Raw genomic sequence first — 26,853 nt, forward strand, 5'->3', positions numbered from 1 at the left:
AAATAATTCTTCAAAAATCAAGTGTACAGAAATAAAGTTTTGGGTAAATAGGTTGGCATGTCTTGAGCTTATTTAAACCATAAAAATATTTTTTTTAAATTTAGACAAATGGGTTTCAAACCAAATTATGTTTATTCAAGCTTGTAAAATTAGGCTTCTAATTACTACTTGCAGTACACAACAATGGCTGCATTGCATTTATAAGTACTTGCTTAAATCAATAAGATTTGAACATTTCTTGTGTAACAGTTAACAGTTAGTTGAAAATGTAATTATGCTAAAAAATGTGCTGCAAACAGTAACAGAGGATCTAGACATTTAAATATTTATGCTAAATAAATTTTAACTTTGGGATGCTGTGGGTGAGAGGTTAAATGCTTGTCTTCCAAACTGAGGGGATGTAAGGGTTCAAATCTTGCAGAAGAATGGGATCTTTGATTCTTATGATGCCTGAGCCCCTCCTGCCCGAAGCTTACTGGTTAAGGCGCCAGTTACTCGCCTTTGCCCCTTCTCCTGTTAGTGAGAACATACAGTTCGGCCGGACTCAATATCTGAGCCACACATAAAGGCCATGAGTTGGACTGGTTGTCAGAGGCTATTCGAGATGCATGCCTTTTGGAAGCATTTTATAGGTAGTGGAGTGCTTTCATCCATTACCACTTCCGGCTATGACAACCTTGCTGGCTACCCACCTAGGAGAAGGAAAACTCTGAATTCAAACCTCTGTTGCTTTGCAGCTATACCCAATCAAGGAAAAGGCTTCGGGAGTCAACCCTGAGGAAAAATCAGGAGCTGGCGACCCTAAGGCAGTTTGCAGCACCCAGTGCTACACTCTGGCAGAACCTGCGACGCCGCTAACCCCAAACTGTATCGGCACTGCCGTTCCTTTGGATACATCAGCTGCGTGGAGAGGGGGGAACTGATGTGTGGGCAACATCGTTCCGATCACAGCTAATGCCCAGGCATTCATCTCACCGAGATGATCCATAGGAGGCCATAGAATGATGCCTGAGAGTCCAACCAAATCTATTGGGCACCAGACAGTAGTTGGGGAAAGTAACGCTGGTTGGTCATTGTGGTACTTTTACCTTCTTACAGGGTCATTATCTATAGATAAAAGTTGCATTGTATAATATGATTTTTACAATAGAGTTGGGTGGCTAATATGATTTAACACAATTAAACTAAACAAGAAGATTGAACATATTAAAACTCTTTTATTGTCTCCCCTACCTAATATTTTCTCTAAAATTGAACTAGTACTCAACTTTCTAGGCCATTTATAGCATGGCAATAAATAAAATTTACTGATGTTTCACAAAACCAATGTTTATGTAATTATCCAATTTATACATCTCATGACTTTGACACATACATTATATAACAAATAGCAGTAGTAACCTGGATTTTAATAGCCAAGATGTAGGTTTTGTTTCATTTAATTTTTTTATTTGAAAAATATTTTATTACAATATAATTATTCTACAATGCTGTCAGAAAGCAAACATCCCAGTCTACAACAGTGCCCCCCCCCCACCCACCCCCAGGGTCAAAACAATTAGGCTTCAAGGAAGTAAGAAAACAAGACAGGAATGGAAGAGCATTGCTCAAGTCTTGGTTGGGAAGAGAGCCCTTCTGACCATGTCAACAATCCCAACATTCTGTTTCACAAATGGAATGGGGATTGTTGAGTGTGGTAAAGAGAAGGAAGATGGCAGGAGTTCTTGGTGTGCTTAGCGGTCTGCCAATCTCTAGCCCCTGTGTCTGGAGCTTCTGAAGCATTGGAAATAGTAGTGTGATACAGACATCAATTAGGATCTCTTCCAGACAGAACAATCATTTCAGTCAGGCTGGTGAGAGGAAGCTTTTATTTTTTGCTGGCCTATAGTTTTACAAGCCTTCAGTTCAACTCTTCAGAGTTTTGAAAAAAAGCTTCAATGAACTCAAAAACCTTAGACCATGTAAAATTTTATAAAAAGAAGAATTCCATCAAATCATAGCTATGTATACAAATTCAGCTTGTAAGTAAAATTAAAACTAAACAAAAATGTAAAATAAAAAATTAATAAAGTACAAATTTAATGAAACCTCTCTGGTTTTACACAAATACTTTTTAAAAAATCATGATAGAAACTAATGACTTATACATGTGACCAACACAAATCATCTCACAAAAAATTACATTTTTAATTAAATAAATTGTGACACACAAAATGAAGAAGCAATAAAGTATAGCTCAGGAAGAATCAATTAAAATGCATTTTAGTATCCAATACTTTACAGTTTATATTTTTAATAATAACAAAAAGCTTTACGCAGTTTATAGTTTGTATGATTGTGAAATAGATTAATGTATGAACTTGGTTGTATATAAACTTTTTACATTGTCAATATCTATATGTTACAACATCTAATCACAGAAAAAATATACCAAGACCACATCATAGCATCATTATCAGAAAGACAACTACAGTGGTATTTAACATTGAAATCATGTAAAAATTAAAAAAAGGAAAACTCCAACCTTAATAGCTAATAATCAACCTTTGCATAATATACACACTATCCATATGGCTTTTTACAACAACAAAAACAATCAAAGCTAGCTTTCCCAGTTCAGTGATAGGATTCCAAGGTTGAGTAAATTACTATTTTAATATATATATAGATTTTTTTTATAAATTTTGCAACAAAATTTCAAACATCTTTTTTACTAACATGAAATATAAATTTTTAATGGTAAAAATACTAGACTGGTACAAAATAAAATAAAGTGAAAACAGAAACATTTTCCTAAAAGAGAAATATGATAATTAATGAAATGGTGGATACTTGAACATTCATCTGTCTAGTGGATACTTGCACATTCAACTGTCTGGTGGATACTTGAACATTCATCTGTCTAGTGGATACTTGAACATTCAACTGTCTGGTGGATACTTGAACATTCATCTATCTGGTGGATACTTGAACATTCATCTGTCTGGTGGATACTTGAACATTCATCAGTCTGGTGGATACTTGAACATTCATCAGTCAGGTGGATACTTGAACATTCAACTGTGTTATTGCTTTAAAAGTTAATAAATGAAACTTTTGCGCTGAAAAATAATGATACAAATATGTAATTAGTTACTAGCTATTTGAATTGTATATAATTATTAAATACATCTTGACACTATCATAATGATAACCATTCAATTTGCCCATTTCTTCCCAGATTCAACAAATTAGAATCTTTCAAAGATAACAGAAAAAAAAGAAAAGTTTTTACAGAAAACTGATTAGATACTTAAGATTAAAAAAAGGACTCCTTATGACAAGGCAATTATTAGTTGTTGAATATAAACTTAGCAAGTTGCAAAATACCATAAAATCAGTTTTTCTAGTTTTTGAGATCTAAACATGACAGTCAGATGGTCATACTACCACACAAAACTAATAGCAGCTCTTCCATTTTTGTAAGCCAGTAATAATAAGGCTTGTCTTAAGAGTCCGAAGATTAGCAAGGAATGCTGTATTTCCCATGGCTACACAGCCCCAGCTGTGTCCTACATATTTTGCCACATCCAGGGCAAGATAGTAAAATATGTCTATAAACAACTTATATAAATGTTTATTCACAAACCTTCTATTTACTCAACTCTCCTTGGCAATTTTGACTTTGTTAGGTCAACATATGAAGGGGCCTTAAAAAAAAACAATTTTCAACTCATGTTAAAATGTCATTGCATAATTTTATACAAACACTTATATTAGAGCTATTGTTAACTTTACAAATATATTATAGTTACTGTTGATGTGTGTTTTATATAGGTTGCACCAATCAGTGTTTGGGAGTAACATCCTTTGTAACTGTTGTTGTCAACCAATATGGCATTAGATTAAACAGCTGATTTCATGTCTTATAAGTTATATCCAGAGTCTTGTTATTATTTGTTCACAATAATCAACATGGTGGCAGCGGTAACAAGAACTATATTTAGATTTATATCAGTGATATAAATCTAGTTAAATTTAAAAAAAAAAAATAGATCTAAAGTGTAGATCTAGAATCTAGTAGATTCCAGAGTCTCAGTCTAGAATATTATTAAATATATATAGAGAGGCTCAGGGTTATTCAGTTACGGTAGATATACTATAGTGAAGTTTTTGTGGAAGATGGCAGAAGGTCTACTTAAACCACCAACAGAGTTAAAAGTGACTGAAGGTAATGTCAGTGAAAACTTTCGCCAATGGAGAAGACAAGTGGAACTGTTACTGTTAGCAATAGAAGCTGAAGAAAAACCTAAAATCAGACAAAAAGCAATAATATTACATTGTGCTGGACCTCAGGCCCAAGAGATTTGTGAGCAGTTGCAGCATGATGAGAATGAAGACGTAAATGACCCGCAAATATTACTAAAGAAATTACACGACTATTACAACCCCAGAAAAATGAAGTTCTGGAAAGTTTCAGATTTTGGAACATAGAAAAGGTGTCATCTTGTGATGTGTTCATTACGCAGCTTAGAGCTCAGGCTGAAAAATGTAATTTTAAAGAAAAGGATACAATGATTAGTGACAAGATTATATTCGCCGTGGAGAAAAGATTGCAGGAGAGATTACTGAATCACGATGATCTTACCTTGAAGAAGTGCTTAGAGATATGCCAAACATATGAGCAAACTGCAAAAGGATTGGCAGAGATAAATAAGGAAACTGTTGTGAAGATAGATAAGATAGAACAGAAGAAAAATGACAACAGAAACAACCTAATAGATTGCTGGTTTTGTGGAGGCAGACATGCAGTGAACAGAACAGCATGCCCAGCTTGGGGAAAAAATTGCAATAAATGCAAAGGCAAAAATAATTTTGCAGTTAAGAGTAAGATTAAGAATAAAATACATATGCATAATGCAATGGATGAATTTGACCAAGAGGAACAATTAAACTCAATTAATGTGTTAAACATAAATAGGGACAGAATGACAGCACTATTCATGATAAATAGTCAACAAATAAGATTTCAACTGGACACAGGAGCAGATGTTAACATTATATATAAGAAATACGTTAAAAAGACAAATTAAGAAGAGTGTTCAAACATTAACAATGTGGAATAATTCCAAATTAAAAACCAAGGGCACTGCTAACTTAATAATAACAAATCCTAAAAATAAAAAGAATTATTTGGTAACATTCACAGTTGTATAGAACCAATATCAATGCTTATTAGGCCGTAAAACATGCCAAAGTTTAAGTCTGATCACATTAAATGAAGATAGATTCATATCACAAGTAAACACAATGGATTGTCATCTGGGAGATTTAGGTGAAACATCATTAACTATCAATGAGAACAGCTCTGGTGGCATCACCTTGTCGTAATATACCATTTGCATTTCAAAAGAAAGTGGAAGCAGAAATAGAGACATTAGTAAAAAGGAAAATATTAATTCCTGTAAATGAGCCAACAGATTGGGTCAGCCAGATGGCTGTGGTTCAAAAGCCAAATGGGGATTTAAGGATCTGCATTGACCCAAGACATCTAAACACTGCTTTAAAAAGAGAACATTTTAAGTCACCAACTTTGGAAGCTGTAATGCCACAGTTCCTAAATGCTAAAATATTTTCTAAATTGGACGTAAAGGAGGCTTACTGGCATGTACGTCTAGATGAAAAGTCTAGTCTACTAACAACCATGATCACACCATATGGGCGGTACAGATGGTCAAGACTTCCTTTTGGACTAAGTGTAAGTGGAGAAATATTCCAGAAGAAGTTAACAGAAGCATTGTTAGGATTTGAAGGATGCATTAATGTGGCTGATGATATCGTGATTGTGGGATGTGGTCAGTCCAAAGAAGAAGCAGAAAAAAATCACACTGACAAACTGAAGAGATTAAGAGAGAGATGCAAAGAGAAACGCATTAAATCAAATGAAACGAAAACAGTAAAGAAACAAGACCAGATAAGTTTCATGGGACACTGCATTAGTGCACAAGGCATAAAGCCTGACACAAAGAAGATCAAAGCTATTCTGGAAATGAAGAAACCAGAAAATAGCCAGGAAGCAAGAAAATTATGTGGAATGGTGCAGTATTTGTCAAAATTTTTGAACAATCTAGCTGAAGTGTCTCAACCATTAAGAGAACTAACAAAGAAAGATTGCAATTTTAGATGGACTGAAAAATGTGAAGAGGCATTCAACAAGATAAAAACAATGATTACCAATACTCCAGTCTTTATATTCTACAACCCTGACAAGAAACTGGAAATACAAGTGGACAGTAGTCAACATGGACTTGGAGCTGTACTAATGCAAGAAGGACAACCAATAGAATTTGCCTCTAGAGCATTGACACCAACTGAAAAACGGTGGGCTCATTGAAAAAGAACTACTTGCCGTGGTTTTTGGGCTAGAAAGATTTAATCAATATACATTTGGAAGACATGTCATAATAATAAATGATCATAAGCCACTTGCAAACATCTTAAGGAAGCCTCTAAACCAGGCTCCAAGAAGATTACAAAACTTGATGTTAAGGAGCAATCGTTATGATTTCTCATTTCAGTGGGTAGAAGGAAACAGTTTACACATTGCTGACACATTATCACGACTGTGCAATCAAGAGGAGATGCAAGATGAAGTGTTTAACGTATGTGGACAAGTTGTGGACATACCGGATCCATTATTAGAAAGAATAAAACAAGAAACAGACTTAGATGACACATTAAATAAATTATCAAAGCAAATTATGAATGGATGGCCTCAAAGAAAACAAGATTTAGACAACATGATAAGACCATATTTTGATTTTGATGATACTTTGGGACTTAGTAATGGAGTAATTTTGAAAGGAGAAAGGGTAGTCATACCTTTCAGTATGCGCCAAGAAATGAAGAAAAACCTGCACACAGCACACATTGCATATGATGGAATGATGAGGAGGGCCCGACAGACGATATTCTGGCCAGGCATGGTTGATGAAATAAAGCAGATGGCAGAGACATGCACTGCTTGTCAAGAAAGAAAACCTATGAACCAGAGAGAAACACTTATACATGATGAAGGAAATGTTCCATGGGAAAAAGTTGGGGCTGACCTGATGGAAGTGGATGGAAGACAGTATCTAATTACTGTTGATTATTACTCTAATTTTATTGAGTATGATTATCTTTCAACAACAACATCACAAGATGTGATTAGAAAATTAAAAGGACAATTTGCTCGCCTTGGTGCTCCAAAATTGTTAGTAACAGATGGCAGTCCACAATTTAGTTCAAATGAGTTTTTGAGATTCACAAGGCGATGGAACATCAATCACATCAGATCAGATCCTGGTTATCCGAGAACAAATGGGAAGGCGGAAGCTGCTGTAAAGATAATGAAGAATTTAATACTGAAAACTAAACATAATGGTGATGATCCATATGAAGCTTTACTGGAACTCAGAAATACACCTCGGAAATGTACTGGATTTAGCCCAGCTGAAATGTGCCTCAAAAGAAGTCCTCGGACATTGATTACCAGCACGTCAAAGTGTTTAAGTGAACATGTTGTAGCTGAGAAGAAAGAGAATTATAAACGACAAGTAAAAAGACAATATGATAAGCAAGCTCTGGATTTACCAAAACTCCATCTAGGGCAAACTATTTATTACCAAAACCCAGGTCAAACTGGATGGTATCCTGGAATGATCAGGGAACATCCATCTCCAAGATCTTATAAGATCAAGGGAGATAATGGAGGACTCTACATACGCAACAGATTTCATATTAGGCCAAGTAAAACTATTTTGAAAGACACTGACACAGATGTCTATGATGGGAATGTCTTGGATGATGATGATGATGATGAAAGGCCAGATTTCTCTGATAACTGTTCTCAACATGCATCACAGTCTGAAGTAGTTTCTCATGTACCAGACAATAATTGTGATAGAAATATGCCAACAAGAACTAGCACTCGAGAAACAAATAGACATGTGTGGCATAGGGATTATGATATGTACTAAGAATTTTTATGACAATATTAATATGCATGTTGAAATATTTATTCTATATGTGTCACACTCTCAATTGAAATTTATTTTTATTTTTTTTAGTTGTTATAATATTTATAAAATAAGATGAGTTATTAATGTTTGTTATTTTAATTGCAAATATTTCTGATATGTATTTTGTTAGCTATAGAAAGGGAAGGATGTTGATGTGTGTTTTATATAGGTTGCACCAATCAGTGTTTGGGAGTAACATCCCTTGTAACTGTTGTTGTCAACCAATATGGCGTTAGATTAAACAGCTGATTTCATGTCTTATAAGTTATATCCAGTCTTTTATTATTCGTTCATAATAATCAACAGTTACTAGATCCTATCACAAACTTTTACATGGTAATTTGGAGTACTCTTGGGAGTTCAGAGCAGACTGTGTGGCAGTTTCTGTCTTCTTCAAAACAAAAAAAAAACCATTTGAACTGTCTTATCCTCACTAAATATTTGTTTACATATTGAAAAAAAACAACAACAACCATTTTTAGCATACATTACATGATATAGTAGAGAAGAAAGGTTTGCTGATCAATTAACTTAGGAACTTAAAATGTCAAGCTTAAACTTGGTTCTGACACATAATGATACCTAGACATAGACTCCCAAATAGCTAAGACAGAATGACCAAAAGTGTCTGGCACAGAGAAGCCATCACCATACAAACTTAACTAGAGGTCAGTCTGACTGTTTTCCTCTCAACAATTCTTTATGCTTTGAATCATGGACAGTGTATAGAAGGCATGCCATGAAGCTTAGCTCTAAATGATAGAGCAATTGGACACCACACTATGAGAATAGGAGCACAAACTGCAAAGGATAAAAAAAAAATCAGCCTTGAAAGAAGAAAAATAGAAATCCACACAGTCTTACATTTACCCAGTATGCAGCCAAACATTCCAAGCTCATCAGAAAGGCACAAAAAAATGGAATGTGCCACCTAGAGGACAGATGTGTCCTGTGAATTATAATGAACGAACTATACATTAAATATGATGTGAGCTGTTAATAGATGTTTTATTTTAGATGATTCAGACAAGAAAGATGATGCCTATTATAAGCTATCCTGACAAGATCAATGCCTAATCTTTCGACTCAGGACTGGACACAACAGAATGAGACAACATATGTACCGGAAGCTCAAAATTGGAACCAGTGAAATCTGCCTAAGTGGAGTGTCACCAGAGAATGTCCTTCAAAACTGTTCTCTTTACCATGAGGCCTGTACAAGACACTGACCTCAAAACACCCCAATAGAAAGAAAACTATATGGAGAGATCCCTGATTAAAACCACTGCTCAGTTGATATAAAAATATTGGTTAAGTCATCTGAATGCTCCAGCATAAAAATAAGAACGAGGAAGAAGAAGATGATTCAGATGATCCTTCAAAAAAGCCAAGGAAGGTTTTAAAAGATTTTTTAGCCTTTAAAAAAAACAACTACTGATCAAATACTTTTACATTAAGGTAGTAAAGTAAAACAAACAAGAAAAATGAGCCTTACCTGAGCTATGTAAAATGATGCCAAAAGATCAGAAAGTCTTACTGTGCTTATAAACTGAAAATCAAACAAATATTTTAAGATAATCTTAAATGTAGCAATTGACTTTGTATAAGTATGGGTTGAAATGACACTAGAGACGTGGGACAGGTTTCATTCAGTAGGCTAGGCTCTATCATTTTCAATTATTCTAAGAATATTTTTTTTCCTTTTTCAAAACCCATCATGAATTGGACAGGTGAACATCAGGGCTCTGTTGAAGCACATTATAAAAGAAACTTATTTATCTGAAATAGGGAGCTAGCCCTTTCCTGAGCTAGCCAGGAAAACCAGTGACTTGGCAGAATATAAGTCATTGGTTAATTTGCATGACTAAATGCATGACGCGTAGGACGTAATCATGTTCTTTTTTGAAGTAACGTCTGTATTATATAAGATAAGATAGGGAGGCTTTGTGCTTAGTTGAAATGCACCTGTACCAGAACAAATAACAATTTTTAAAACCAATTAAAACAAAAATGTTGTTTTTTTTAGTACTTTTCATAAATATAATCTTTTTTTTTTTCAAACATAGTTGGGTTCTTTGGGTAGATTAATTTAAATTGTGGGAGAGGTACTATTACTTCATGGTGTAGTAAATGACATATTGATTAATTATTTTGTCATGAGTGTGCTAACAATTAAGGCAAATGAGAAGCAACCTTTTTTTTTTAAAACTTAATTAAAAGAAAAAAAAAACTTACTGTAAATCAATTAAAATGACACCTTAGGTCCCTCAAATTCAATCCCATCAAAACTGTAGAAGAGAGATGTTTCACAATTATTAAGTTATTGGAGCAGCTAATAGAACAATATAATCTCATTGACCCATACAAATGTTATTTAATCAAACACTTTTTGATAATTTGATAAAACACTCATTTTTTTTTTATTACAAAAAAAAAAATTTGTCCCATAATAAAAACTGTTGATAGAAAAAAATTAACAATTTGGTTTTAACCCAATATCTGTAGACTCTAATAGTAGTACTAAAAGAATTACTTGTCTAAATGTTCAATATTCTAAGACAACTTTGTAATTCCAACATATAAGACACAAAGTATTTTGAAACCCCACTGTTTTGAAAATACATTTGATCTGAGTGAGATAAAGGGAAGTGAGACTACACAGACAAATCAATCATCTTTTCTTTTAAAATAATTTACTTTCCATTTTAATTCTTGGAATTATATATAAAAAAAAATGGGAGAATAATAATTGTAACAGTAGTTTTGATACATTTGTGTTTTATTTGAAGAATTAAAAAAACAGTACTGAGAAACTTGAAACAAAAATGTACAAACTTAAAACAAAGCGTGTAAATGTAAAGTAAGAACTATTTTTTTTTAAACTCATACCTTAATTTCAGCAGGGCGGTAATACTTTCTATTTTTGTCCTCTACAGCTGTTTTGTACCTATCTCTAGGAAAATGTTTGATACCAAAGTTGCCTTTAACTTGCGAATGACCTTCTCAATTGTTTTCATTCTAACATTATCTTCATTTACGGCTAATGCAGGCCAACTTACGGAGAGGCATCAGTGTTCTGCGATACAAAAAAAAAAAAAAGTCATTTAGAAAAGTTCAAGGATACAAGAGTATGCAAATATCAAGATCCAGGATTCTTACACATTTAAAGTTCACAAGATTAGGTTTTGAGGAATATACATGGCAGCAGAGTAGTGAAGTGCTTGGTTTCCTGATGAAACTGACTAGATCTCACATTATGCCATTCTTCTTCTTCTTCTAGCCAGCTTTATTGCTGCTGAGCTGTGAGCTCTTTTGCAGACTGTGCCAAGGAAAAAAAGTGTGCTGTTTTTTTCAGTTGTTCAGCACTGCCGTACAGGGTGTTGGTTATGTTGGGCTGTAGTGGAAGTAGGGTCTGCCTAAGGTGGATTAGGGAGGGGCATTCAAAGAGGATATGGTTTACAGTTTCAAAGGGGTGGGCGCAATGTCTGCAAAGGGGTAGTTGTGTGGAGTTTATTTTGTTCAGGTGGTAATTTAATAGTGGTGCGTGTCCTGTTCTTAGTTGGAAGATTGTAGATTGTTCTTTGCGGGGGAGGAAGTTAATACTGTCCAGTTTGTTAGGCGTAGTCATTTCCCTGTACATGGCTCTGCCTGTGTTTCCTGATGCCCATGATGCCAATGTGTCCAGGGATCCACTGTAGTGTAATATTGATATTTAATTTTGATATCATCTGGTGGATTATCACAATGAGTGTTGTCAACTCTCTTGGGCTGTTTAAGGTGCTGTTGTTAAGTGCTTGCAGAGTAGATTGGGAGTCTGTAAAGACAACAATATCTGATGGTGGTTGCATTCCTTCATATAATTTGTTTTCCACTGTCTGAAGTGCTATGGTAATTGCCTCAATTTTGGCTTGGAAGTTTGAGCAGTAATCGCCACAGGGTGCGCTTATCTCAAAGTGTTTATTTTTAGGAAAGACCAGGAAGGCACCAAGACCAGCATTGATGGTAGCTTTGAAAGCCGATCCGTCTGTATAAATATGGATAGCTGTTTTTTGATAGCTTTCGATTGTTTCAAGCGTGCCTACTTTGAGCTCCAGTGGATTTGATTCTTTTGTGTTAAGGTGTTATTTAGTAAATGTGTTTTGATGGTTGGTTGTTTGTAGTTTAGTCCGGGTGTAATGTTTGAAAACCTGGTAATTTTTTCTCTGTTATTGGGTAGGTGGTGTTTTAGGGCTAGTTCGTCAGTAAGTTGGATCAGAGTCCTTTGCTTTTTTTGGTTGTTTTTCCTATTTCTCTGTGTTAGTAATTTATTTGGATGATCGTCCTCCAACCTTCTGTATCTCTCAATAGCTTCTAATGCTGCTCTGATGTACCTTAACTTAAGAGGTTCAATATTGGAGTCTATTTCACAGGCTGCTGTGGGAGTAGTTCTCATACCTCCACTAATTAACTGCAAGGCTTGGTTTTGGATTGTATCTAATGATGATTGATAGGTTTTGTTGGCAGCTACTTGTATGGAGAGACAGTTATCCATTACAGATCTGACATATCCAGTGTATAACTGTCTTAAGGTTTTCTTTTCAGCTCCCCAGGATGTTCCTGCTAAGTGTTTTATTATGTTTAATCTTTGTGATGCCTTTTCTTTTAAATCTGCCATAAAGTGTTTTAGAGACAGTCTTTGGTCTAGTTTTACACCAAGATATGTTGGATTTTCTTCTTTATTTATTGGCTGAGAGTCTATTTTTAGGATGTAGTTTCTTTTTGCTGTTTTGTTGCTGTGGCTAAAGATTGAATAAACTGACTTTTCTTTGTTTATTTCCATTTTCCATAATTTTGAATATGTGGAGATAGTTGTGAGGGCTCTATTTAGTTTGGATCTAGTCAGCACTGGATATTTCTCTGTAGTCCAAATTAAAAGGTTGTCTGCATAAAGTGCCTTATTGACCGAAATGAGGTCCGGGAGGTCATTCATGAAGATTAGAAAGAGAGTGCAGCTAAGGGCTGAACCTTGTGGTAGTCCTTCTTCCAAACTTTTTTTACTAGAGATGGCACCTTCAAATTGGGTTTGGATGGTTCTGTTTTTTAAGAATGCCCTGATCCAGCTGTACATTTTTCCATGGATGCCCATTTTTTTCATCTTCAAAAATAGACCTTTTCTCCACACTCTATCATAGGCTTGCTGCAAATCTATAAATACTGCTGTAGTGTTCCAAAGGACTGTCAATGCCGGTGGTGAAAGTGGGGATAAGCACCCACTTTCCAAGAAATGCTCCCATGGCTTGCATCTCTAAATGCCTCTGACAGTCAAATCCAGCTCCTGGCCTTCACGTGATTTCTCAAAAATCCGGCGGAACCTGTTCTTACAAACTGACAGGAGAAGGGATGAAAGGCGGAACACTGGCGCCTCAAAACCAGTTTAGCTTCGTGTTGATGGGGCACGTCAGCCTAAATAACGCAACCCATCTAGGAGAAGGAAAACTCTCCAAACCTCCACTCTGTGGCGATACTCCCCCGTGTGGGTATCGGGGCTTGGAAATGACCAAGAGAAATAAATAACCCCACTGCCTTTCCACTTGCATTTCACTAAGTGAATAATAGTGACCTTCCCCCCCTCTAGGTGCTTTTTGACAGAGGTCTGGATTGCACTACACCAGACGGAGGTCCTTGTCTCACTACATTCTAATACTAGACATAAACCCATCATGAAGTGTTTTTTTCTAAATCTGGTGAATGTGATATCGTGAAGGGGCCTGGATCCAGGATGTGACGATTCCACAGAGCATACCCAGGGCACAGTCCACTTTAAGCTTTCTACTGCAGAAAAGTTCCATTTGGAGAGCTCTATGGATGGCGGAGAATGGACCATTGGCCAACCCCACCTTGTCCCATGGATATTCCGGTTACAGTCTTCAGACCTAGATGTTTCCTTTTATGTCAGTATTGGAGAAAATTGCCAAGACCGAAAACTCCCTTAAAATGCGGGGTCTATATATTTATATATTTTAAAAAAGCCTGAGGAAACACCCAGCCTACACTAAATGCCAAGGAATTTAACGAAATCCATACGAGCTCAGACGTCGCCTCGTAAAAGGTTTGCGCATGGCAGTTTCTTCCAGGACTGCCTGTGATAAGTCAGCTACTGGAAATAAAAAACAGACTAGCAGCAAACACCTAAACCTTTTGCAACTCAACATCTAAACAAGACAACAGAACTCCAACACATACTCAAGAAGCATGATATACACATAGCGCTATTGCAAGAAACACTACTGCCCAAGAAAAAAATAAACATCACAGGCTACACACAGTACAGATGCCTTTGCACCAAATGCCAGGGAATTATGACCCTCATAAGAAACGACACACAAGCCACAGTAAAACAAATACAGAACAATACAGACATCGACACGCAGGAAATACTTCTTTGGAGAGGAGGAACAAAGTACACCATCAAAAACTACTATTGCCCACCATCATCAACAGCAGAAATAGACATACAACTACCACACTACACAAGGACAATAATAGCTGGCGACTTCAATGCACACACACCTTCCCTAGGCTACCCACACTACAACAAGCGTGGCAAAGAAATAGAGGATGTAACAAATGCCTCTAACCTACAACTTCTGCAAAACAAAACTACACCTCCAACTTTCCTCCACAGAGCACACAAACCAACTAGCAGACCTGACCTAACTTTTATCTCTACAGACATTACCAACTCTTCTAAAATAACAGTACTTGAAGTAGGGGTGCACCGGATAGTACTTTTTGATATCCGGCCGGAGCCGGATATGACCGGATAGTAAAATTTGATATTCGTCCGGGGCCGGAGCCGAATACCTAAGTGTCTTGTAAATAGCTTGTATTGCTGAGCATTTTACGAAACTGTTAAATAACATACCTATATTTGTTGGTATTATTTTTTTTCCTTTTATATACCTTATTGTTTTAAACTCTGTTACTGATTGATTTATTCAAGCTTAACAGTATTTATAAACGAAAATTAATCTGTGTAGCATGTACGAGGCCACCAACCATAAAGGCTGTGTGTTGGAGGGTCAATGTAAAATATGTTAGTATATATTTAACTAGTTACTAATGTAAATCTCTCATCTGGCTTGTATGGTGGTTGGATGTAGGCTATGTGTTCAAGAATTTCTGACCAACAACTGGTCATCAGACTTGTAATTTTAAGTCCAAAGACTGCTTCTGGTTCTGGCTTCAAGGGATTAATACTGATAGCTGTTAGTTAATAGTTGGAATCTGAAGCGTAGTAGTTCATATATTTATTAATCCATTTGCGGCAAACGATATTTTATTAACAGCAGGAACATCTATTATACCTACTCATAGCCTGAGCCTTAAATGTTGCGAAGCATAGATTTAATTGTAGTCTGTAGGCCTATTATTGGTATCTATGTTTAGATCTACTGTTATATAGATCTAAGAAAATCACGAAAATCAACTATAGAAGAAAAAAAACTCATTCACACCCTCCGTACCAAAAAAACAACATAAATAGACTCTGTGTTCGACTGATAGTAACAATCTGGTTAGATAGACTTAGTGAGCCTACACATGTAGTCCTAGTGTAGTGTGTATAGATGATGGTGTTGACCATCATGCGTTTTTGTTCTTGGGCATACGCAACAGTGTTTAGTGTGCAGGCGAAAAAAGATAACACATTGGCATGGTCAGTCAAGCATATAGATAAATTATATCTGTACCTTAGTTACAGAGGTCAAGTGTTTCTTAACATTCCAGCATATTTTTTCTTTGTTTGCTAGATCTAATTGTGGTGCTTTAGATCAATTTATTTTCTGTGATGTTAAATGTTACTGTAAGGTTTTCCTTAATATATTAAGTCAATAGATTAAAACAATGATATTAGTTTTCTTTCTAAAAGTTTTAATACAAGGGGAAAAAATACATACACGCAAACATGCACATATTTGTTTTATTTTATTGTGCAACGAACATGTTTTCAGCACCCTAAATGACATTTCTCTCCAAGTGAACAAACTTAGTCTCATCATCTAGTGACCTCTAGACAGTGTCAATATTTCTCAACAATCTGCGTTAATCCATTCTGGCTTAAGAATGGTCAATGTCTATCAATACATTGTCATGGATTAAACAAATAAGAAGTTGGGGGTAATGAGTCTCTTTAGCCTTCCCTTTAAAGATAAACCTGGTCAGTGTCTGTTTGGCTTGTAGTCCAGCCTCCTAATTGAGACTTAAAGTAAACAAACTTATTGTCCCGGCCAATAGTATAAATGGTGTGGCTTGTGTTCCAGACCCTTGATTGACAACCTATCTCATAATAAACAAACTCATACCAGGTTAACCTTATAGAGATTTGGCTTGTATTCCCGCCCCTAATAAAAATTCTTCTCCAAGTAAACAAACTCAGTTCCCTCATAAGATGTGACCTCTGGAAAGTGTCAACACGTTGACATCTGGCTTAATGTGGTCAGCTGCCTATCTGTGAACTCAATGTTATGGACTAAACAAACAAAAGGAGGTGGGGGTTGCTCATCTCTACCTCTGGAGATATACTCGCACATCTAGACAATCAGCTTGACATAGTTAAGAAATATTACATAGTTACTAGACCACTCAAAGGTCAAGACAAGCTTTTAAAGTGTGCCAGACATCGCTGCTACGTATGTAATACGAATTTATAATGTAAAGTCTAGTCCACCACCCAATATCAAACCTAGTTCCCTCGTGTGACCTCTAGAGAGTGCTTACGTCCATCGTATCTGACTTGGGTTCACCTGTCAATCAATGAACTCAATGTGATGGGCTAAACAAATAAAAGGGGGAGGGAGATGTTCATCTAGAAATATACCTGGTTACCTTAGAGGTGTGGCTCTTGTAGTCCAGCCCCCCCCCCCCAATAAAGATTAACTATTAAGTAAACAAACTCAGTTCCCTTGAAAGGTGTGACCACTAGAGAGTGTCAATACGCTGACATTAAACCTACGTCCATCGTATTTAACTTGTGGTCACCTGCCTATAAAAAAAAACTCAATGTGATGGACTAAAGGGGTGGGAGTTGTTCATCTCTACCTCTGGAGATATACCCGCAGAGCTAGACAGACGTCTGGTCAGCATGACGTAGTCAAGGAATGTAGCATTTTAACATGTTAGCTAACTTACTCAAAGGTCAAGACAAATTGAAAAAAGTGCCAGCCATTGCTGCTCTGTATGTAAAGCGCATTTATGATGTAAAGTTTCATCTCTATTTATATTAAGTTATTAACATGCCTTGTCTTTATAACAAACGATATTTGGTGCATATGCATAATGGCTCTATTTTTAAGCACATTATTTTGTTTTCATATAAGCATTAATACATTCTATAACAGACAGTAATGGAACGAGGTCCACTTTATGCATATTAAATAGGTGTATTTTTTACTATCCGGTAGTGATATCCGAATATCCGAATAGTGAGCCGAATGGCACCAGATAGTAAAAAATGCCGGATATTCGGCAGAAGCCGGAGGGACTATCCAGTGCACCCCTAACTTGAAGACATAGGTAGTGACCACAGGCCTATACTCCTCAATATTGGAACGCCAGGTAGATACCAATCCAACAAAACAACTAGATGGAACTATAAAAAAGCTTTTTCACAAGAAACAGACACAAGACTATCAAGCATATAGTCTCCAACATCTTACAAGCAGCAAAAAAATACATCCCTCGAGGCCAAGTTAAGAAATACAAACCTTTTTGGACACCTGAATTAGATAAATTAGTAAAAGAAAGAAACATGGCCAGGAAGACTATAGAAAAAAAACCTACTAGAGAGAACAAGACAACGTACAACAAATTGACAGGGCTTATAAGATACAAAATTAAAACAGAAAAAAAGAAAAAGTGGACCACAACATGCGAACAACTAGATCTAAACAAGGATGGTCGAAAGGCCTGGACCCTTCTGCACCGGCTAGCAGGAAAGAAACAAATAACAAACCCCCAACCTATAAAAGGCAATGACGACATAATAACAGAAAACCTTAAAAAGGCTGAAACATTCAACAAATATTTTGCCAACATTAACAAGTCAAAGCCAAGAAAACAACTGGACCAGGCCTTCAGTAATATCTTAAAGAAAGAAGAAAAAGCTCCAACAGTCAACTGTCAGATCTTTGACACTCCCTTCACTCTACATGAGCTCAATACTGCCCTAAAAAGCCTCAAGGCATTCAAGAAAATCCCCTGGACCCGATAAAATAACAAATGAAATGATTCAGGGACTAGGACCACAGGCCCAAAACTGTATACTTAACTTTATCAACCATACATGGAAAACTGGAGACATACCACAGGAATGGAGAACCGCAAACATAATACCCATTTTAAAGAAAAATAAACCACCTGGAGACCCAAAAAGTTATAGACCAATATCTCACATTATGCCATAAAAGTGCTTTATTTTCAACTAGTCCTGCTACATCTGTAGATTCATTTATTTGCAATGCATATGTACTGCATATTTCTTATTTTCAAAGCAAGTAACAATTTTTTTGATGGCTCAGCAAATGGTATGATTTAATAATTGGTATAAGTAATTACCCCCCCTCCCCAAATAAATGAAAACAACCTAACTTAAACATAAAATTAAAATACATGATGCAAAATAGAGCTATGAGATTTATAACAAACAATTATTCACGTTTGAGTAACACCATTGGTCACTAAATTTAGAGATGCTTCTGAACTAAAGACTAAAAAGTAAAGTAGTAAAACATTAAACACTGAACAATAATTTGCAAATACAAAACACACCTAATATACTAAGAAAGACACAAAGATAAAGGCACATTTCTTTTTCCATATGCTAGGACAAATTTGTCCAAGTATTCCTTCCCCGGTGTCATTAGAGCATTGAACAGTTTGTCTGAATTAGCCAGGTTAATCATGCAAAATGAAAACCATGTAGTGGACTGTGCAGAGACCTAATAATGGGATATTCAAAATTAATCTCAGTTCCTATTACTCAAACATGAATACAAACTGAAAATAGAAAGAGTTGCTGTGGTTGAGAATAGGAGATGTAAGACTAATAGCAGTTGTAGACTGAGTGATCTACAAAAATGAAGTTTCTCTGCTAGGCTGCCTAGTACCTAGTACATACATTCTTTTTTCTTTGGCCTCATATTACAATGGTAAAATGGTTATAAAGAGGTGAATAAAATATGGTTAAATATAGATAAGCTCTGAAGAGGATACAAACAGATCTCCAAACTGGCCACAGCACCAGAGCCCATGTACTATGCTAATAGCTTTGACCATCAAGTCCCCAAAAGAACCTTCTAAGTTAGTTAGGTTATTAGGACTCATTGTTTTGCACTTTGCCAAGAGTCTGCCCACATACTTTTTTTTTACTTTTGTTATCTTTCCATGGGCATTTTTTTTTACAAAGAGGCTTTGTTCTTTGCTTACCTCAGAGTTTGATTCCCATGGTCAGATAGTTTCAAATATTGTTCTGTTCCTGTGGTGGGCATCAATATTAACAAAAATCCCAGACCAGGTGGCTCCATGCTCACCAAATAAGTTACATTCATTGACTGCCTTAATGCTGCTCTAGCAATGCCAACTGAAATGATGACAAATGCAATAATATATTTCTTAAAACATCTTGCATTTCTTGCTTATAAGATAAGATAAGATTATGTGTTCTATTTCATTAAATTAGATGTCAATGAATAAAAAATAGATATCCAGTATTATATTTATTTTTTGGGGGATATCTGTTTCCATTGTTATGTTTTTTTTACCATTGTTATATCTAGTAAGCATGCATCTCTATTCTTCCATTGTTTAAGTTACCAGCATGCATCTCCATTTGTTTAATTATCAGGTTCTCTGTCCCCATTATTATATTTACCTGGCATGAATCTCTGTGCTTTTATTGTTATATTTGCCTGGCATGAATATCTATGCTTCCATTGTTATATTTACCTGGCATGAATCTCTATGCTTCCATTGTTATATTTACCTGGCATGAATCTCTATGCTTCTAGTGTTATATTTACCTGGCATGAATCTCTATGCTTCCATTGTTATATTTCCTCTTTCCCACATCCCAGAGTCAGGTGTTCTATAAGCTCATAGTCAGGTGTTCTATAAGCTCTCTCCACATAAAAAACTAGATTCTGTATGAAGTTGACTTCATCTGTTGAATGAATCCCCTGAAATAAAAGTAGAAAGAATTCATTCATGCTTTTAAGCATCATTTCTGCAATCATCAAATACAAATTCAACTTATAAATATGATAAGAGTGGCACAACACATCTTTTTTTTAAATCAATGTTGCCTTTCATGATACTGTACCATTGTTAATTGGGAGAACTAAAAAAAAATCCTTTTCAATAAATACCAAGAATAACAATAAAAAGAAAGATTTTGTTATTGGTTATTTAAATAACAATATGAGTACAAGCAACAAGTACAGGTAATAATGAAAGTGCCATGATGTAGGAGATATTGTGTCTGGCAGAGAAGGGGCAAAGTTGAACAACTGGCAACTAAGCTAGGTAATCTTCAGGTAGGAAAGGCTCATTAGCCTTAGCTTGCCATTCATCTAGAAGGAAAAAACTGAATCCAAACTTTGCTGCCTTGCGGCTATGCCCAACATGGGAATAGCTTTGGTAGTCAAACCTTAGGAAAAAATCAGGAACTTGTGACCTTTGGGCAGCTTGCATCACACATGCTACATCCTGGCAGAACCTGTGAAGTCATTGATACCAAGCAGTATCAGCACCTGTGTTCCCAAGGAAAAAACAACAACTTTTTTTTGAGCAACATTGTTCTGACCATAGCTAATGTCCAGGTCATCCTCCAATTTTCATGAGATGATCCCTAGTTGCAGGTGACTGAAAAGGTCATTGTTATTGTGGGAGAAAAAAAAAGGTTATAGTTCTTTTTCCCCTCATTCTTTGACATACTTATGGTTTTATAATTAGAAATGGAGGTGCAATGGATGAGCAGTAAGCCCCTGGCTTCTGAGCTGGGTGTCCCGGGTTCAAATCCTGGTAAAGGCTGCAATTTTTATTTCAGGATCTTTGGGGGCCTTTGAGTCCATCCAGCTCTAATGGGTACCTGACATTAGTTAGGGAAAAGTAAAGGCGGTTGGTCATTGTGCTGGCCTCATGACACCCTTGTTAACTGTGGGCCACAGAAAAAGATTTCATCATCTGCCCTATAGACTGCAAGGTCTGAAAGGTGAACTTTACTTTTTTTTTTTACTATAATTAGAAATGAAAATATTACTTGCTGAAACAGTATTTCTATTTACTGGTAATCCAGGAGATATAGTGCAACTCTGTAATACAATAGAAATATTATTTTTTTATTCTTGTAAGACACACAAAGGTTCAGCAAGTTCAAGTTCCTATAAAATGTTGTATATCTTGAGCTATGCTAGGTAAGTATATTTGTTACATCTAAAGTGTGCTAAATGAAATAACATCTAAAAATATTAAGAAACAGTTTCAGGTAAACAAGAAATAAAATTTTCAAGTGAAATCCTTTAAAACTTTTTCTCATGTCTCTCGATGCTTTAAATAAATTATAACTTTTTCACAACTTCAAGACATTTGAACTGGTGACTGATCATTTCATTCCTGGTCACATCATCCCCAATCAATTCATCCTTGGTCACTTCGTCCCCATTAAATTTTTTTTTTCTAGTTGTGTAACTGTGCTGTTAAGGCTTCGCCTTTAAGCCCTTGTTTATCTAATATATAAATATGTTTATTTAGAACACTTTTTGATATTTTGACAGTTATTATAGTGTTCCTTCCACTCTTCATAATTTTTGAGAAGTGAAATAATATATGTAAATAAGTAGATATATTGAAATGCAGGCTTTGTATTTAGTTCTATTGTTTCTGTTTGCTATAGGGATGCCAATATTATCCTGCACATTTTGTGTTAATGTTATGAACAAATGCCAAGGTGTGGTGGAAGTAGGGGAAATCTCTTGAGAGATACAAGTACAATTAGAATAATTATGACCTTGCCACTCTAGGCTTATTACTTATCAAAAAAGGTAAATGTGTGGTGAAAGTGATGGATATCATTTGAGAGATGAAAATTATTAAAATACTTATGATCATGCTGCTGATAACTTTTCTCCTGATGGCCAGCTTTTTTTATTATATCTTTAACTGTCAATCATTCTTTCTTGAATATGAGCATGCAATTTCAAACCCAGATATAACATTTTATTTTTTCTAATTTCTAATAAATGCTGACTGCAAGAAATACGTAACACTGGCTAAGAAATTAAGAATGATGTGCAGCAATATGAATCAATGGATTGTCTTCTGTACCAACTATCAATAGCCTATCTTTTATTTCAATTAACATGCAAAAACAATTTAGCTCTATAAACGTTAGCTCTATATCTATAAATGATTTCAATTAACACGCAAAACAATCTTTACATTAGCTCTATATCTATAAATGTTAAATTTTTTTAATATTTTTAATGACATTATATTCTGTTCTTATTTAATGTGTCACACTTTTTGTCTTGTAAATGAAATAAAATGAAATACTGTTAATTTCAAACTTTTTACAATTATTATTTGATAGATAAGAGAATGAAATGACTAGCAGATGAAATAACCAGGGGATGAAATGAAAAGGAGATGAAATAACCAGGGGATGAAGTGACCAAAGATGAATTGACTGGGATGAAGTGACTGTGAATGAAATAACCAGGAACTATTTGTATCAGTCTTCTGCTGTTCTTAGTGATCCTTAGTACCTAAAGCTAATTATATTTATTTTCTAAATCTGTGTAATGCATAGTGTAGGAAATATTTAGATATGTAAACAAAGAAATAATCTTCAGACTCACATCCATATTTGTGAATCAGCAGAAAGTGTCAAGGCTCCACATCCATAAAACAATGATTTGACAAATGACAGCATAAGTATAAAGTGGGGGTTAGCCTGATATTGTTATTGTTCAACCATTCCAGTAGATTCCCACCTTTTGTCAACTTGAAATAACTATGAAAAGAAGGTTTTCCATCTGTCATGATCTTTCCCAGGTGAAAAGAAAGGTCATGTTGTCTCTCGCAACAGTTTTAATCTAGTCAACTAGACTCTCTGAAGTGTCTTTCAGAGTTGCACTAATATTATAGAAGAGCAATGTTAATTTCATTTCACAGTTCTTTAGTATGGGACAATCTTTCACAAATTAATCTCAAGCTAAAGATTTGTTTTGTATTATTCTTACACTGTAAACACTAAACCTATTTTTTTTTTTTTGGAGATTTAAGATTTTGGTTGATAATTTTAACATTTAAAGCTATAAGCTTTTCTTTTTTTTTTTTTTATCTTATCTTCTTATCTTATACTATACAGACCTTACTTCAAAAATGTTATAAATAGGGATTGTTAGAGGGAAGCACTGATCATGTTGATGACACTTAAAGTATATAAATAATGTTTGCATCAGTCAAACACACCAGAAGACTTTTTAAAAATGATATTGAATTGCTCATGTTAATTAGTCACTTAATGACTTAAGAAAATTGAAGACTATTTCCTCTCATCCCAAACCTCATGGAGGATGGGAGAGGATTGTGGCAGACAGATTTTAAACCCAGAGCCATCAGTCCAAAGCAGGTGTACAGTTGTACTATGAAATTGGCTAACTTTGGCAGACTCATTTCCTGATTGAAAAAGATTAATTGAGAATTTAAAGAACTAGAAATCATTTATTTGTCTCTCTGAGCATTCTATCAAGTTTTGTTTTTTAATTGTTAATCTACTGTTTAGTTTATGTACTTTTGTTGCAATGCTAAATGTCTTTTGATCCTGAAGTCTCTAAACCTAGTGTTTCACTGACCTAGTTGGCCTCACTGCTGTTTTTTTAAGACTGTTCTAGTATTGGTATGTTTCCTTCAGTTGAGGAATTCAAATCAAAGGTGTTCATTTATTATCTGAAATATAGGTTAAATAGCATTTCTATTTTTGTTCTTATTAAATTGGAAAAACATTGTGGTGGTGTTTTTTTAAAACTCCTGACAAATGGCATACAAAAAAAAATCCATTTTGATCAAACAGGTCTTATGTCTGCTTGGTGGCACATGATCTATTATCTACTCAGGGATGTAAGACATCCTCCATCAGGCATTTATCTTATATGCTCTGTATATTGCTGAATTGTTCACTTGTAAGGTAATTTGTTATGTGTGCAGCATAGTATGAATGTGGAAAGGTGCAAATTTGTGTTGAAATAGGAAGAGAAGAAACTGAAAAATGGAGTAATTTAATTGACATATTATTGTTTGTTAATCAAGATTAAGAGTCTCATCTGCTTGTAACATAACTAATTTACTGACTCGTTTTAGGATTATTCATTTTTAGATTAGAATCAATGTCCAAGCACTCATGCACTATCCATGTAACTTTTGCTTTTTACATTAGGTTACATGGCTGTGTCTTTGGCTACAGATTCCTGATGACCAAGAAACAACTTACTTGCAAATGTTCATATTCTTTGCCTCTGTATGCTGGGTAACCAGTGACAAGATCCAATGTAGAGTGCAGGGCATATGCTGGACTTAATTGGATTTGAACTTTTCTACCTTTGAAAAAGAAAAAACAATTGTACTCAAATCTAGTTTAAATTTGATATTTACTTAACACACTAAAATATTCAGACAAAATTATTCATTCAATTTATTATCTTCATTATTGTCAAATAGTTAAGGTTATGTTTGTACGATTTTCTATTTCATGTCAACTGGAAACATTTTAAATTTGAAGTCTACTAGAAAACATTATATGCTTTTTGTTACCATGGAGAAACGTTTTACTTGACATTTAATTGAGAACAATGATGAATGTGCTTTTTATTTAAAGACACATAAATTAATAATGCTATTTGATTGAGAAATATCTAATGAAAGATAACTTAATAATGCAGCCAACTATTTCTTCTTCTTCTTCATCGTTCTCATTGTTATGTTGGAGTGTTCATATGACTAGACCAATACATGAGATGAACTGCGCAGTGGTTTCCAAATCAGGGAGCTCTCCATATAGTTTTCTTTCTATTGGGGTGATTTGGGGCCAATGTCTTATACGGGCCTCTTGGTAAAGAGAGTAGTTTTGGAGGACGTGGTTGGCATTCTCTGGTGATAATCCATATGGGCAGATTTCACTGGTTCCAATTTTGAGCTTCTGGTGCATGTGTTGTCGCATTCTGTTGTGTCCGGTCCTGAGTCGAAAGATTAGACGTTGGTCTTGTCGGGATAGCTTATAGTAAGCGTCATCTTTCTTGTGATTTGGATGAGAGATCGTCCATTTCTCATTTATTTTGTTTACAATTAATTTCTTCATTTCTTCTGGATAGAGTGCAGAGTTTATTTGAGAGTTAGTTCTCCCACTCTTGGCGAGTGTGTCAGCCTTCTCATTTCCTTCTAGTTGTATATGGGCTGGTATCCATTGAATAACAGTTTTTTTGCTGTTGTTGTTGAGCTTTGTAAGTGCTGTTCTGAGGTTTTTAATATAAGAGGAATAAGAGGAGTTTTGCAAGCTTTGGAGGGTTGTTTTTGCATCGGTTAGCAAGACAATATGACTGTGAGGGGAACTTGGATGATTTGCTAGCATGGTAGCAGCTAGTGCTAGTGCTTCCCTTTCTGCTCTGTGAGAGCTCTCCAGTTGCAATGGATTTTTCTAGTTTTCCTCCATCTGGCCATTTGATAAGTATTCCAGCTCCTCCATTTGTGGTGGCTTTATGGGATGAGCCATCCGTGTAAACTCTGATCCACTGATTGCTAGGGTAATTGGTATGTAGAAAACAGTTCACTATTTCCTTGAGCTCTGTTGGTCTGTAATCAGATTTTCTTTTTATATTTTCAATATGCTCCCTTATAGTAGGAAGAGGGCTTTCGTCCCAGGGTAGAGATTCGTTACAGTGTATCGAGGATTCCAGAGTTATTTTTTCAAGTTGGTGTTTCTTTTTTAGGTTTAGAGATTCCTGTAAGAAATTGGTCCTTTTGAGACGGTTTTTTGTGTCAGTTTTGTGGATTTTTGTTCTGAGTGGGTGCCTTTCCAAGGTTTCCAATTTAGTGAATTGGGAAAGGATTTTTATCTCTTCTTTCATCCAGAGAGATCAGGGCAGCGGTTTCCTCCATAGCTCTTATGGGTGTTGTTTTGATTGCTCCTGTCATAATCCTTAAACCAATATTTTGAACCTTGTCTATTTTTCTTAGGTTGGTTTGGGCTGCTGAGCCCCATGCTGAGGCACCATATTCTAGTACAGGTCTTACATAACTGGTATAGGTCTTTTTCAGGATGTTGTGATTAGCTCCCCAATCTGTGCCAGCTAATTTTTTCAAGAGGGATAGTCTCTGAATGCCTTTACTCTGTGTTTTATCTATTTGGTTTTTCCAGGTTAGTCTCGGGTCATAGGTGACTCCAAGATATGTAGGGCTGTCATTTTTTTCTAAAGCTTCCTTATCTAATGTTAATATTATTGTTTGTTGTTTTGTTGACAGTGAGAATATGGTATATGTTGTCTTTTTTGTGTTAATGGACATGCCCCAGTCTTTGGACCAATTATTGAGTATATCGAGAGCATCCTGTAATCGAAATTTCGATGTTCCTACATATTCTTCTGTGCTAATTAAGGAAAGGTCATCTGCATACATGCTGCTTTTAACTTTTCTTGGTAGGTTTTGATTTAGATCGTTTATGAATATTAGGAACAGTGTTGGGGATAGGACTCCTCCTTGGGGGACGCCATTTTTTATACCCACT

At 35.4% G+C, this 26,853-nt stretch overlaps 1 long non-coding RNA gene across 1 annotated transcript; it reads right to left on the reverse strand.

The window, feature by feature from the left end:
* Positions 1-2,249: 2,249 nt before the first annotated feature.
* LOC129922022 (uncharacterized) lies at positions 2,250-20,573 on the reverse strand. The gene is made up of 8 exons (XR_008774001.1): positions 20,099-20,573; positions 19,506-19,659; positions 10,932-11,118; positions 10,278-10,330; positions 9,538-9,591; positions 8,376-8,433; positions 3,629-3,689; positions 2,250-3,101 (listed from the first exon to the last, which is right to left on the reverse strand). It is a non-coding gene; the product is annotated as an uncharacterized LOC129922022 (long non-coding RNA).
* Positions 20,574-26,853: the final 6,280 nt, after the last annotated feature.

Source organism: Biomphalaria glabrata, chromosome 12 (genome assembly GCF_947242115.1).
Source record: "Biomphalaria glabrata chromosome 12, xgBioGlab47.1, whole genome shotgun sequence".
In the NCBI taxonomy this organism is placed as follows: Eukaryota; Metazoa; Mollusca; class Gastropoda; family Planorbidae; genus Biomphalaria; species Biomphalaria glabrata.